Raw genomic sequence first — 15,740 nt, forward strand, 5'->3', positions numbered from 1 at the left:
CCTTTAGGATGGAGTGGTTGGGTTTCCTTGCAGTCCAAGGGACTCTCAAGAGTCTTCTTGAACACCACAGTTCAAAAGCACCAGTTCTTTGGCGATCATTCCATTCTACTCATGGTTAAACAGAGACTGGGCTTTCTGTGCAAGTGAAAAACACTAAATAACATGAAGGAATGCCTTGGTCACTGAATCATTTGTTTATGATACCAGGCATACAGTCAGTGCGTCAATAACACTGACCAGCAGATCCACTTCAGCACTTCTGTCTTTAGGACCCTGGGCTGGTGACGCACTCCCGTCTCTGAGCCCTGGCTTCCTAGTCTGTGTAATGGGACTCATTCAACCTACCCTGGAATCCTTTCATTTTTTTTTAACTTATTTTTTTTTATTGAGGTAACATTGGTTTATAGCATATTTCATGTTTACAACATTATATTTCTACTTATGCGTACACTATAGCATGCTTACCATGAAGAATTTAGTTTCTCTCCCACACAATTGACTCTTTATTCACCTTGCCCCTTCCCTTCCTCTCTGGTAGACATCAGTCTGTTCTTTGTATCTAATTGTCCTTGTTTAATTTGTTCATTTATTTTGTGTTTTTTACTGTTGTTTATTTTAATATTTATTTGTATTTATTCATTTGGCTCTGTTGGGTCTTAGTTACAGCATGTGGGATCTAGTTCCCCGACCAGGAATTGAACCCAGGCCCCTGCTTCGGGAGTGTGAAGTCTTAGCCACCGTACCACCAGGAAATTCCCTGTTGTTTGTTTTTTTGTATTCCACATATGAATGAAATCATACAGTAATTTGTCTTTCTCTGTCTGACATTTAACTTAGTATAAGACCCTCCAGGGGTCTTATTTGTGATCCACCTTGTCACACACAGCAAGATTTTATCTTTTTTACAGTTTGGAATTTTGAGGGAGTGATAGCAGGGATTCTCACCCCAGGCAGCTGGTAGCCTGTCCTGTGAAAGTCAGTCGTGTCCGACTCTTTGTGACCCCACGGACTATACAGTCCATGGAATTCTGCAGGCCAGAATACTGGAGTGGGTAGCCTTTCCCTTTTCCAGGGGATCTTCCCGACCCAGGGATCGAAGCCAGGTCTCCCGCATTGCAGGCAGATTCTTTACCAGCTGAGCCCCAAGGGAACCTCGTTCTGTCCCCAACCCTCTAACTCTAATTGGATCAGTCTGGGGTGGGGCGGCCGCATCAGTATGTTTGAAAAGGTCCTGAGTGTATGACAGAATCTCATTTGGCAGTAAAAGTGAAGTCCTGACCCGTGCAATACCACGGAGCACCCTTGAAAACACGCCGCACGAAGAGAGCCAGACACACAAGACCTCATTCTGTATGATTCCATTTATAGGAAATGTTTAAATACGAATCCGTAGAGGCAGAAAGTAGATTAGTGGCTGCCTAGGGCTGACGGGAGGGGCAGCGGGGAGGGGTCATGAATGGGTACAGGATGTCTTCTCGGGGCGATGAGAATGTTCTGAAATTGACTGTGGCGATGGCTGTACAGCTCTGTGAATACCCTAGAAACCACTTGAAATGGGTGAGGCAGAGGGTTTGTGGGTTGTATCTTAATAGAAGTATTATTTTTGAATTTTCTAGAAGAGGAAAACATCTTTCTCACCTTGCCCGAGAACCACAGAGCTGGGGCAGGTGAGCACGAGGACCTGGCGCCCATAGGCCGCCAGCCGCAGAGGAGGCCGGGGCCAAGGTGGGCACTGTGTAGTTCCCCGTGTGGACTGTGGTCTCTCCTGCAGTTTCGTTAAAATGCAGCCCCCGCCTCCCGCATCCTATGCTGTAGAGAAATGGGGCTGGAATGTGGATTTTAGCTCGCTTCCATGGGAGAGGACTAAACCCTCGGGTTTAAGACACCTGTGTTCCTGAGAGGCCCAGCTGCCCAAGCGCTAGGACCCTCTGCCCGGAAACTGCTTGCTGCCGAGATCTCAGGGCTCAAGGACCCCTGGGCCCTGGGCACATAGGACACACCCACAAGCATCTTGTACTCGCGTGCACTTTGGTGTGGTGGCCGCCAGACTGAGACAGAGAGCACAGCCAACACCACCCCTCCCCTGGGCCCCGGGGTCAGCAGACTCTGTCGCCAGAGCCCCTCCCCTGGCCCACGTAAATGCAGTTCTGCAGTGTGTCCTCTTCTGTCTGAACACTGAGTCCGGGTTCCTCCCTCCGTGGATGTGTGTGCTTACCTTTGCTTATTCTCATTGCTGTGTGGTATTCTGGTGTATCAACAGACCACAGTTTCTTCATCTGCCCTGTGATCCATGAGTTCTGTGTTCCCAGTCCGATCTGAGCACCCTTGTCTGTCTGTCTGTGAACATGCCGCTGGGTCTCTGTGAGTCTTGCAGAGACTCAGAGGTGGGCTTGCGAGGTCGTAGGCCGTGCTCGCGTCCCGCCTGAGTCAACGCTGCCAAATAGCCGTCTGCGGGGTTGGAGCAACTTCGTTCCTGCAGCAAGCAGCGGCTCCCACTCCTCACCTGCTCTCTTTCTCACTTTGCACCTTCTGGTGGATCTGTCCTCAGTGGCTCCTTATTTGGGGTCAGGGTCACTAGTGAAGCCCAGGCCACAGGCTGTTGGGGTGAAAATGGGTGCACCTGAGACCTTTTGTGAAGGATCCCTGGTGTGATGGCCCTGATAACCAACTCATCCCTACAGAGTCAGGAACTCAGGGTGGGGCCCAGCACAGTGTGTTTTAATACACCACCCCACCCTGGGGAGGCTGCTGGGGCTCACCCACCTATGAGAGCCACTGGCCACAGCTTAATGGTGAGGACATGGACTCCCCCTCAATAGCTGTGTCCCTTTGATGTGGCTCTTAGCCTGTTGGGCCTCAGTTTCTTCATCTGTAAAATGGGCATAATAACCAGGCCTACCTACCTCACAGTATGTTTCCAAGGATCAAATGAACTAATATCTACACTGCCACTGGAACTTGAAATGAATGTTGGCGCCTAGCTTGCACTCAACAAATAGCTGTAAAAGTAAAAGATGGGGTTCTGCCTGGCCTAAGGGAGGTTGGCGCCAGCAGGGCCTTGCACATTAGTATCTGTGACCATCAATGAAGTGAACACATAGGAAATCTTCCGCAGCCTTCCAGGCCCTGGTCCCAGGTGAAGCTCAAGTCTGAGAGTCTTCGAGAGCTGAGTGGGGTTGGTGTGTGACAGGGCTGTCCCCTGAGATGTTCAGGGAAAGAGAGGCTCCAGACCCTTATCTCTGGAGAAGGTAACAGCCGGGTCCCTCTCGCCTAACAAGCTGCTCCCACCTTCCTCTGGTTCCGTTTTCAGTTTCCTGGAAAGCACCTTCCCTCCCCTGGGCCCCTCCCCCAGCCCCCACCCAGGATCTGGGCACCAGAGGCGCCAGGCATCTTGAGCCCTGTCCAAGGCTGGCAGATAAGAAGTGCCCCTTGTATCTGCCAGGGCTGAAATCACACACACCCAGGTCTGGGCGGTTCCGCCTCTGGGTGGCATCGTACAGAAATGCTCACAGACACTCGAAAGAAGTGCAAGCGGCCTTAGCACAGCCATGCTGTGGTCATAAAAGACTGGAGGCAACCAGGTGCCTGGCAGCCTGGAGGTGGCGAAGTGGATTACCACACAGCCACACCATAACCTGGGTTTTATGTGCTGATAGGGAGACCAAGTGCAGGGCGATAAAAGTAAGAGGCAGGTCTGGATATATCAGGCGCTCAGTCCTGTCCAACTCTGCCACCCCATGGACTGCAGCATGCCAGGCCTCTCTGTCCATCACCAACTCCCGGAGCTTGCTCAAACTCATGTCCATTGAGTTGGTGATGCCACCCACCCAGCTCATCCTCTGTCGTCCCCTTCTCCTCCTGCCTTCAATCTTTCCCAGCATCAGGGTCTTTGCCAAGAAGTCAGTTCTTCACATCAAGTGGTCAAAGGATTGGAGTTTCAGCTTCAGCATCAGTCCTTCCAATGAATATTCAGGACTGATTTCCTTTAGGGTTGGCTGGTTGGATCTCCTTGCTGTCCCAGGGACTCTCAAGAGTCTTTTCCAACACCACAGTTCAAAAACATCAATTCTTCAGCACTCAGCTTTCTTTATAGTCCAACTCTCACATCCATACATGACTATTGGAAAAACCATAGCTTTGACTAGATGGACCTTTGTTGGCAAAGTAATGTAATGTCTCTACTTTTTAATATGCTGTCTAGCTTGGTCATAGCTTTTCTTCCACGGAGCAGGAGTCTTTTAATTTCATGGCTGCAGTCACCATCTGCAGTGATTTTGAAGTCCCCCCAAAATAAAGTCTGTCACTGTTTCCATTGTTTCCCCATCTATTTGCCATGAAGTGATGGGACTGGATGCCATGATCTCAGTTTTCTGAATGTTGAAGTTTTTTTCTTTGAATGTTGAGTTTTAAGCCAAGTTTTTCACTTTCCACTTTCTCCTTCATCAAGAGCCTCACTTTCTTCTTCACTTTCTGCCATAAGGGTGGTGTCATCTGCGTATCTGAAGTTATTGATGTTTCTCCCATACATATCAATACATGTAGTCATGTATGTGATATACATACATAATTACTGGAAAAATCATAGCTTTGAATACACACACACACACACACACACACACACACACATGCAGGAGACATAGGTTTGATCTCTGGGTTGGGAAGATCTCCTGGAGAAGGAAATGGTAACCCACTCCAGTATTCTTGCCCGAAAAATCCCACGGACAGGGGAGCCTGGCAGGCTATAGTCCAAAGGGGCGCAAAGAGTTGGACATGATTGAGCAACTAAGCACACACACACACGTATATTTGAGTATTTGCTCCCATTTGTATACATGAGGAAATACGGTATGGATTTCCAGGTACTGGTCCACACAGAGCATCCTTGACAAGGGGCACAAGAAATTGATCACAGGGACTGCCTCCGGGAGGACAGGGGGAGGCTGGGGATGGCCTGGGAGGGAAGCTGACTTTCTCCTCAACAGCCTTTGGCTGTTGGGAATTTTTCTTTACATCGCGTGCATGCGTTATTATTGTGATTGGCTTTTTCGTCTATTTTTTGCATTTTCCCCGAAGGAAGACAGGTTCTTGCTTTCTTTAGCTTGCTGGAGGGACATCTGCTGTTGTTCACTGTGTGCAAGACTCGGGTTAAAATCAGGTAGGGCTCTGGGTTCAGACAGAATGGGTTCAGAGCGTGGCTGCACCACTTGAAAGTTGTCTCAGGAAAGTTGTCTAACCTCTCCAAGCCTTGCTTTTCTCCCCTGTAAAATGGCTCATTATTGATATGATATACTCATATCGATATGATGTGGATATTAAAAATAGTTCCTTTGGGATTTCCCTGGCAGTCCAGTAGTTAAGACTCCCCTCTCCCAGTACAGGTGGCATGGGTTCAACCCCTGGTCAGGGAACTAAGATCTTAAATGCTCCATGGTGTGCCCCACCCCCCAAAAAGTTCTTCTTTTCCCTTCTAACCAATTAATCCTAAAGGAAATCAACCCTGAATATTCATTGGAAGTACTGGTGCTGAAGCTGAAGTTCCAATACTTTGGCCACATGATGTGAAGAGCCGACTCATTGGAAAACACCCTGATGCTGGGAAAGGTTGAAGACAGGTGGAAAAGGGGGTAAAAGAGGATGAGATGGTTGGATAGCATCACTGACTCAATGGACATGAGTTTGAGCGAACTCTGGGAGGTAGTGAGGGACAGAGGAGCCTGGCGTGCTGCAGTCCCTGGGGTCAAAGAGTGACTGAACAACAACGGCAAAGTGAACAACGACAAAGCTTGTTCGCTTAAGTGAGGCTGTGCACAGACGTGCCTGAGAAGGTGCCAAGTGGACACAAGTCCCCAGTGTTGCAAGGGTTCCCACTGCTGTGGGAGACGGTCGGGCAGAGATCTTTATGTCTATTTGCAGATGGGTAAGTTGAGGCACAAAGTAGCTGTGTCCAGGGCAAAAGGTCTGACTGGGGCAACTGGCGCCCTGCACCCATCAGTAACCTGCTCTGTGACCCCTTTTCCTCCTTAGTGATTCGGGGTGGGGGCAGTTAGAAAGCCTCCCTGGGCCACTGTGAGATGCTGTGCCTAGTGAGAGCATGGGTTCAGGCCCTGCGGAGCCTACTTCCAGGGGCGGGTCATGATCCCCTGGGGTCTTGTTCAGTGGAAGCAGATTCTGACCCACGAGAGCGCTGCAGCTCTGCATTCCAAGAGCTCCCTGGAGAGGTGGGTGCTGCTGGCCTGAGGACCATGCTTAGAGGATCCAGGGCTTGAATCTTGATCTGGGTCATGGCTTATGCATGTGTACATAGGTGTAAAACTTCAATCCGTACACTTTATGTAGGTTGCAGATTTTTTCGTTTTGTTGTTTAGTTGCTAAGTTGTGTCCAACTCTGTTGCAGCCCTGCAGGCTCCTCTGTCCATGGGCTTTCCGAGGCAAGAATACTGGAGTGGGTTGCCATGTCCTTCTCCAGGGGATGTTCCTGACCCAGGGATGGAACCCGTTGTCTCCTGCACCACAGGCAGATTCTTTAACCCTGAGCCACCGTATACCTCGATGAAAAAGATCTCTCTCTTACACATACACTCACTCACACACATACGCATGATTTTGGGTGCCGCCAGGACAGGGAATTAAACGGCATTAAATAACATTCAGAAAAAAAATAATCCAGTCCAAGAATGGTCTCAAGAGGAACTCAGAATACTTAATGAAGCCCCGCCTGGGTCTGGCCACCCACAGTGCCCCTCAGCCCTCCGCCTTCCATACCCCCCAGTTACTTCACTCATCACCCCTCTCCTACCCACCCCTCCCCCCAGGTGCTAGGGGGAGGGGAGCGCCTCACACCAGCAGCCTCGTCTTTTCTCAGGAAATGCGTGTGGTCCCTGGGCTGGGAGACGAAGCCACCCTCTTAGTAGCTCAGCCCCCAGGAGGAGGAAGGGGAGAATTTCCTTAGGAGAGTTTCCAAGAAGTGGGATTATGTACTCTGCTGCGAAGGCAATGCAGTTAAGTCCTCTGATAACTGCAGTGCCGCCTTCCGGGAGGGCCCAGACACGCCCTCCTTAGCTTGGTGAGGCCCGGGCAGGGGCAGGGGGTGGGGGGGCGGGGGAGGAGGGCGAGTCTGCAGGGTGGGGGTGGGGTCCCTCTGCCACGGTCCCCCCTCCCTAGGGCCTTCTGCCCACCAGCCCTTGGCTGCCCTAGCTGTGTTCTGCCCCTCTGCCTCACTCTAGTCCTTTATTTCTTCTCTGAGTTTCTGGTCTCCCAGGGCCAGAGTTGAGTGGTACCAAGTGTGAGCTCTGGAACCAACCAGTATGGGCGGTCAGAACGCCACACTGGCCTTCTGTGTGACTGTGGGACACTTCCGGACTTCTCTGTGCCTTGGTTTTCTCACCTGTAGAAACCGACCTCATGGGGTCTTTTGTGAGAATGAAATGTGCAGATGAAACTGGAGCCCTTAGGGGACTTTGCTGGTGGTCCAGTGGCTCAGACTCCATGCTCCTAATGAAAGGAGCTGGGGTTCGATCCCTGGGCAGAAAGCAGGATCCCACATGCCACAACCAAGAGTTCGAATACTGCAACAAAGATCAGATCCTGCGCAGAGCAACTGAGACCCCAGCACAGCCAAATGAATAACTAGATTATTTTTAAAAATAATTAAGCTGAAAAAAAATAATTAAGCTGAACAATTTTTTTTTTTAAATGTGAGCCCTTAAAATTCTCAACACACAGTAAGTGCTCAACAACCACCCACCTGGGGTCCCATGGTCAGGTCATCTGCTCCCCTGGAGTTTGGCCACACCCCATCCCTCCTCTGGGCTGGGGGGCCAAAGTCACCCCAGCACCCCCTCCTCCCGGTCCCCGCTGCCTTCCTGTCTTCAGAGGCCAGCAGCTGGTCAGCAAAGGATTCCTGGAATGTGCCTGGCTGCGTTTGGAGCTTCCCTGCCTGTCCCTGGCTCTCCGGGGACCACAGGCAGTGAACAGATGACAATGGAATGGGTATTGCTTTTTCTGCAGCTTACTAGAATTCGGAGTCTGCCAGATGGAGAATGTGAAAATCAGGGTTGGAACATGGGGAGGGCTCTGCCTGGTACTGACCCTGGCTTATCGGGTATAGGGGTTTAAATAGTGGCCCCTCAAAAGATAGGTCTGTGTCCTAAACCCAGAACCTGTGAATGTGCCCTTATTCAAGGGAAAAAAAAAAAAGCAGGGGACTTCCCTGGTGGTCCACTGGTTAGGAATCTGCCTTGCAATGCCGGGGACACAGGTTTAATCCCTGATTGGAGAACTAAGATCCCACATGCCGAGTAGCAGCTAAACCAGTGCCTCGAAACAAAGACTCAGCGCTAAATAAAAAACAGAAAATAAATAAATAAATGTCTTTGCAGATACAATTAATTAAGGATCTGGAAATGAGACCATCCCTGGATGTAGGGTGGAGAAGGAAATGGCAACCCACCCCAGTCTTCTTGCCTGGGAAATCTCAGGGACAGAGGAGCCTGGCGAGCTACAGTCCATGGGGTCACAAAGAGCTGGACACAACTGAGCGACTTCAGTTCCAGTTTCTGGATGTAGGGTGCAAAGAGGGAGACTGGGTTTTCACCTAAACCCAGCGAATGGTGTCCTTATAAGAGAAAGACAGAAGGAGATTTGAGTCACATAGACATGGGGATGGGGGGTAAGGACTGAGGGGGCAGGGGCCATGTGAAGATCGGGGCAGAGACTGGAATCATGCAGCCACCTTGATGTCAGACTTCCCGTCTCCAGAACCGAAGGAGACTCCATTTCTATGGTTCTAAGCCTTTAAGTCCATTTGTTAAATCAGCCCTAGGAAACAGATATGCTGGGGGACCCTGGGCAAGTCCCCTCCCCTCTCTGGGCCCCTCTGTCCTATTTTCAGCCCCCACCGTGCACCTGCCAGGTCCCCGGCTCACTGGCCTCTGACCCCAGCTGCCGAGGGACCCCTCCAGGACCTGTGGGGAGTGTGGTGGGCCGGGGAGCCTCCCTGGGACTGCACTGGGGGGGCCCAGTCAGTTTGTTCCTAAGACCTGCCTGCCTGCAGACGCAGGAGGCTGGGGTCAGGAGATGTGGTCTCTGCTGCCGACCTTGGCGACTCAGACAAGACACCATCACCCCCAGGGCCGCGGTGTCCTCTTCTGTGGAATGGGAGCCTCTGGTCTCCTGGGGTTGCTGGGGAACGATCACAGGGCTCCTCCTGTAAACACGGCCGGCGCTCATCTACCACCAGTGTTGTTCTCATTCCTTTAATGAGCTTTTACTGAGCACCCACTGCCTGCTTGGCTGGCCACGCGACCCCTCTCAAGAACGAGGGTTCTTGTTATGATTACAATTATCTCAGCTTTAGTGATGAGGGAGACTGAGGTCCAAAAAGGGTAAACCCTTTGTGGAAGGCACAAGCTAGCAGAGACAGAGCCAGGAGGGCAGCCCAGGTCTCCCCCACGTCTGAGCAGTGATGATGGCTGGGGGGGGGGGGGGGGTCCATCCTGGTGGGTGGGGCTGGTAAGAACTGACCACTTGGATTGGCAGTGGTTTGTAGGGAGAGGAGCCTGTGACCAACTATGCGTGTGCCCATATGGGAGAGGTGCATGCACACACATATATGTGCACACATATGTATGTCCCTCCGTGTGTGTGTGTGTGTGTGTGTGTGTGTGTGTGTGTGTCTGTGTCTGTGTCTGTGAGTTTTGCTTTCACATTCAGTGCTGCTCAGAGGCTCCAATTCCTGTAAACCTTCTGGTCTGGTTTCCAGCAGACGCCGTGCATCAGTGGCGGGGGACATTGAGGCCTCAGCTTGGTCTGGTCTGTGGCTTCCTATTCTTGCTCCTCTGGCTGCAGCAGGCGGAGGGGATGTAAATGAGGGCAGGACGTCTGTCCCCACTGCCAGCTGCAGGCCTTGCCGGCTGTGGCATCTGTGGTCGTGAAGCCAACTGTAAGAGCCCAGGGAGGTCACACACGCCCCGGGGTGGTGAGGGCATGTTGCCTCTGGAAACGAGGGTGTATCTTAGGGACCCATCATGGGGGTCACTCAGGCCCAACTGGCCAGAGAGAAGGACTAGTGAAGAAATCCACCTATCAGGACTTCCATGGTGATCCAGGGGCTAAGACTCCATGTTCCCAATGCAGGGGGCCAAGTTCAATCCCTGGTTGGGGAACTAGATTCCTCATGCCATAACTAAAGATCAATGCATGCCGCAACTAAGACCTTATGCATCAAAAGGAAGAAAGAGAGAGGGAGGGAAGTGGAGGGAGGGAGAGAGGAAAAAGGAAGGAAGAAAGACTGAGGCATGGCCCTTGGTCTCAGTTTACCCTCCTGCAAAATAGCAGTAGTAAGTCTTCCATGCAGGGGAGCATGCAATCACTCATGCATCCATTGGTGAGAACTTGGAGACTGAGCCATGAGTGGGACAGTTCTCATGGGTGCTTGGCTTTTCTGCACCCGCACATGCTTCCCCAAGTGAGCATAAAGGGGATTAAAGAGCGTCTACTTCCCTTCCTTTAGAGTGGCTACTTCCCTAAAACTCAACATTCAGAAAACTAAGATCATGGCATCCAGTCCCATCACTTCATGGCAAATAGATGGGGAAACAATGGAAACAGTGACAGACTTTATTTTGGGGAGCTCCAAAATCACTGCAGATGGTGACTGCAGCCATGAAATTAAAAGACACTTGCTCCTTGGAAGAAAAGCTACGACCAACCTAGACAGCATATTAAAAAGCAGAGACATTACTTTGCCGACAAAGGTCCATCTAGTCAAGGCTATTGTTTTTCCAGTAGTCATGTATGGATGTGAGAGTTGGACTATAAGAAAGCTGAGCGCCGAAGAATTGATGCTTTTGAAGTTTGGTGTTGGAGAAGACTCTTGAGAGTCCCTTGGACTGCAAGGAGATCCAACCAGTCCATCCTAAAGGAGATCAGTCCTGAATATTCATTGGAAGGACTGATGCTGAAGCTGAAGTTCCAATACTTTGGCCACCTGATGCGAAGAACTGATTCATTGGAAAAGACCCTGATTCTGGGAAAGATTGAAGGCAGGAGGAGAAGGGGATGACAGAGGATGAGCTGGGTGGATGGCATCACTGACTCAATGGACGTGAGTTTGAGCAAGCTCTGGGAGTTGGTGATGGACAGGGGAGCCTGGCGTGCTGCAGTCCAGGGGGTCGCAAAGAGTCAGACATGACTGAGCGGCTGAACTGACTCCCCTATGACACTTTTGCTCCCCCCAAAAATAACACTGGCTACCCCTAGGTATGTTCCGGGGCCAGATAAGTGAGCAGTTCTTTGTTAATCCTGCCCCTACCACCGTATGGTAGGGCAGTCCCACCATATGGTGGGTACTTTTATTTTCAACCCATTTTGCAGATGAAGAAACTGGATCTCTTAAGGAACTTGCTCGGGACTGGGTGCTAGGAGATGGCCCCGCAGGAATTCCAGTCAAGTAGGGGCAGGCTTCAGAGCAGCTACTCAGCAGAGCCCTTCAGAGGCCTCCGAGGCGGGGGTGGGGCTTCCACTGGGCCCCAGGAGAAGGGAGGGCCTCAGGCAAGAGGAAGGGCTGGAGGAAGGGGGAAAGCAAAGATGAGGTGGTGGACCAAGCATAATCCTGGGGGCCAAGGGAAGAACGCCTTGGGGAGCAGCGTGAGGTCAGGAGGAAGATGGAGAGGCCAGAGGCTGTTGGAGCGCAGCGGTCCTCAAATCTGGCCCTGAGCATGCTGGGCTTTTCCGGGGCCGGGGGCGGGGGGTGGGATGGGGTGGGGGGGCACCGGTGGCACGGAGTGGGTGAAGGGAGTCATAGGGGAAGGGCGGATAAGTCAGTTCCTGGCAGGGTGACTTGTTCACTTCCCCCTTGTCTCAGTCACCCGGTTGCTCAGTCTCCAAATCAGGGTATCATCCTCGACTCCTCTGTCTGTCACTGCTTATCGGGCCACCAGAGGTGAACCAGCTCTGTCTCCTTGTACCTGCTGCTCAGACCTCGGCATCTCGTCACTGCAGCTACAGCCTCCTGGCTGTTCTTCCGGAGCCTCGGCCCGCTCCTTGACCTCGCCACCGGCTACCCCTCGTTCAGGCCACCCGCCCGTGCTGGCCTCACTGTTCCTCTCACTTCAGGTCATTCCCACCTCAGAGCCCTTGCACCTGCCGTCCCCTCTGCCAGGAGTGCCCTTCCCTCAATCCCTGGTTCTTTCTCATCCTTCTGGTCTCAGACTAAGCATCGCCAACTGCAGCTGTTGTTCAGTTGCTCAGCATGTCCGACTCTTTGCGACCCCATGGACTGCAGCACACCAGGCTTCCCTGTCCCTCACTATCTCCCTGAGTTTGCTCAAACTCATATCCATTGAGTCAGTGATGCCATCGAACCATCTCATCCTCTGTTGCCCCCTTCTCCTCTTGCCGTCAGTCTTTCCCAGCATCAGGGTCTTTTCCAGTGAGTCAGGTCTTCACACCAAAGTGTTGGAGCTTCGGCTTCAGCATCAGTCCTTCCAATGAATATTAGTGTTGGTTTCTTTTTAGGGTTGACTGGTTTGATCTCCTTGCAGTCTAAGGGACTCTCAAGAGTCTTCTCTAGCACCACAATTTGGAAGCATCAATTCTTCTGTGCTCAGCCTTATTTGTAATCCAACTCTCACATCCCTTCCAAATGAAGGCCCTCTCCGTAGCCCCTGCACACATATCACCCAAAACAGCTTCTGTCTCCTCACCCTTCATGAAGCTCTAAAGTTCATGAAATCAGTTTTTCTTTACTCCCGCATCCCACTGCCTGGCATATTGCAGGGCATTTGGTGAATGCTTGTTGAATGGAGAAATGAGTAAAGAGATCAGATTCAGTCTGTCGCTCTGTAAAATGGGGGCAGTTCAGACCCCCTGGCAGGGAGGTGTGGCTCAGAGGTAATGCTTACACACAGCTGGAGTTCTTCTCCCTCATCCAGGGGCTCCCTGGAAGGAAGGGCCGTCCTACAAGCTCCTGGACTGGCACTGCCCAGCCCCTGTGCAGCCGGCCCTCTGCCCACTGGACCCCGAGGATGGCGGGGGTCTTGGCCCCCAGGGCCCAGCCTCAGGCTCTTGCAAACTGTCTCCCAGCCCAGTGGCTCCAGCACCCTAATACAGCCTTTTTAAAAGAAACTTCGGGGGTTGACTCACACTTCCTTTGTCTCCAGCTGGGTTCACTCAAGAGTGTGGCTGTTTTGCAAGGCTGAGGTTTGGTCTGCCTCAGTGACCCTGTCAGGCGGGTCATGCCCCTCCCCCCAAACCTCAGTCTCAGGACAGTTGAGAAACAACTCTTTCAGGCACTCGGGGCATTCCACTTTGGAGAAACCGCTTTTGAGGCTTAGGTGGGCAGTCATCATGACCATCTCTCTGCCTCCCAGACTAAGCCCTCCTGAAACCCACCAGAAAGACACCTGTTACCCTTGTGGGGAGGGGCATTTCACCATCTCACATACCCCAGTTTTCCTTTCTATTCCACGAAATAAGGCATTCCTTTTCCCTGCCTTGCTCAGAAGTTTTGAAGTGTGTGTGTGTGTGTGTGTGTGTTTTTCTTTCTATGCAAATGCGCATGGTGACACTCAGCCTCTATTTTCTAGAATAGTTCCACTTTCACAGAATTGTGATCCTTTTGGGAAAGGAGTTCATTACAGTACAATATATTGGCCCAGGTTTCTTGTTTACAACCCTGGAAGACTTTTCATGTAAATCAGGTCACACCATTCAGAGGGGAAGGGATCCTGGCCTGGACACTGTGTCCCTAGTTGCGGTTTGAAAAATATGTTCTCTGAAGTCACGCGTATACTGATCAGAGGTCATCCGTGGCAAAGGAGACAAGGTCAGCTAGAGCTTCTAGGTAATAACCAGTCACTTTCTGGGTAATATTTAACTCTTTTAATCACATCTGCCCATGGAAAGGACTCAAGCTTTGAAGGCAAACTGACTCAGGGTCAGCCTCCTACTGCCTGTGTGGCTTTGGGCAAGCTACTTAACCTCTCTGAGGCCTGGTTTCTTTGGGATAGATTTAGGACATGGTTATCCCTGGACACTTTTTCTTCCCCCCTAGCTTGGAACTTTAAAAAAAAAAAAAAGATGAAATTCACATAGCATAAAATCAACCATTTTAAAGTGAACGATTCCATGTATTTAGTACATTCACAATATTGTACAACCACCACTTTGATCTAGTTCCCAAACATTTTCAGCAGCTCCAAAGGAGACATTCTACCCATTATCAGCCACCCCGCCCCCATCTCCTTAAGCATTCATTTGCATACTTCTGAACTTTCCTGGCGGAGAAGGGAATGGCACCCCACTCCAGTACCCTTGCCTGGAAAATCCCATGGACGGAGGAGCCTGATGGGCTGCAGTCCATGGAATCGCGAAGAGTCGGACAAGACTGAACGACTTCACTTTCAGTTTTCACTTTCATGCATTGGAAAAGGAAATGGCAACCCACTCCAGTGTTCTTGCCTGGAGAATCCCAGGGACGGCAGAACCTGGTGGGCTGCCGTCTATGGGGTCGCACAGAGTCGGGCACGACTGAAGCGACTTAGCAGCAGCAGCAGTAGAACTTTCCTGGTTTCCTAGGCTTAGTCCCTTGAAGAAGGATTGGTGTTTCCCACTTGGGCCACAGCCAGTGACAGCAGGCAACCTGTTGTCAGCATCATGTGGTTACCTACCCTGGGGCTGCTCTGAGTGTGTGTGTGTGTGTGTGTGTGTGCGTGCATATACAGTTCTGTGAATTTTTAAAAACATAATTGATTTCTATTTTGACTTAGCGGGGTCTTTGTCACTGTGCCCAGGCTTCTCATTGCGGCGGCTTCTCTTGTTGCACAGCATGGGCCCTAGAGCGATTAGGCTCCGCAGTCATGGCACACGGGCTTAGTTGCCCCACAGCATGGGGGATCTTCCCAGACCAGGGATCGAACCCCTGTCCCCTGCATTGGCAGGCAAACTCTCAACCACTGGACCACCAGGGATGTCCAGTGCTGGGAGTTTTAACACAGGTAGAGACTGTGGTATAATTATGACCACAACCAGCACACAAAATAATCCCAGCACCCCAAAAGTTCTCTCCTGATGCCCCTTTGTCATCAGCCCCTCCATCTCCCCCAGCCCCTGTCAACCACTCATCATCTGTTTTCTGTCCCTATAGTTTTAGCCATTGGAGAATGTCATATAAATGGAATCTTATATAATGTGTCAATGTTTTAAAAGTGAGCTCATGCTTTTTAAAATTAATTAATATTGTCTATTTTTGGCTACGCTGGGTCTTAGTTGCTGCCCACAGGCTTGCTGCCCACAGTTGCAGTGAGTGGAGGCTACTCTTCATTGCGGTGCTTGGGCTTCTCTTCTTGCAGAGCACAGGCTTTAGGCATGTGGGCTCAGTAGTTGCAGCGCAAGGACCTACCTAGTTGCCCCATGGCATGTGGAATCTTTCCGGACCAGGGATTGAACCCGAACCCCTGCAGTGGGCGGCAGATTCTTAACCGCTGGACTACCAGGGAAGCTCCAGTGTGTCAACATTTTTTTTTAAAGCGAGCTCATTTTTAAAATAATTAATTGATTGATTAATTTATTTTTGGCTGCACTGGGTCTTCGTTGCTGTGTTTGGGCTTTCTCTAGTTGCGGCGAGTGGGGGCCACTCTACACTGTGGTGTGAAGGCTTCTCACTGTGGTGGCCTCTCGTTGCGGAGCCCGGGCTCTAGGGAGGATGGACTCAGTAGTTGTGGTTGACGGGTCGAGTTGCC

This window comes from Odocoileus virginianus, chromosome 33 (genome assembly GCF_023699985.2).
Source record: "Odocoileus virginianus isolate 20LAN1187 ecotype Illinois chromosome 33, Ovbor_1.2, whole genome shotgun sequence".
NCBI classification, from domain to species: domain Eukaryota; kingdom Metazoa; phylum Chordata; class Mammalia; order Artiodactyla; family Cervidae; genus Odocoileus; species Odocoileus virginianus.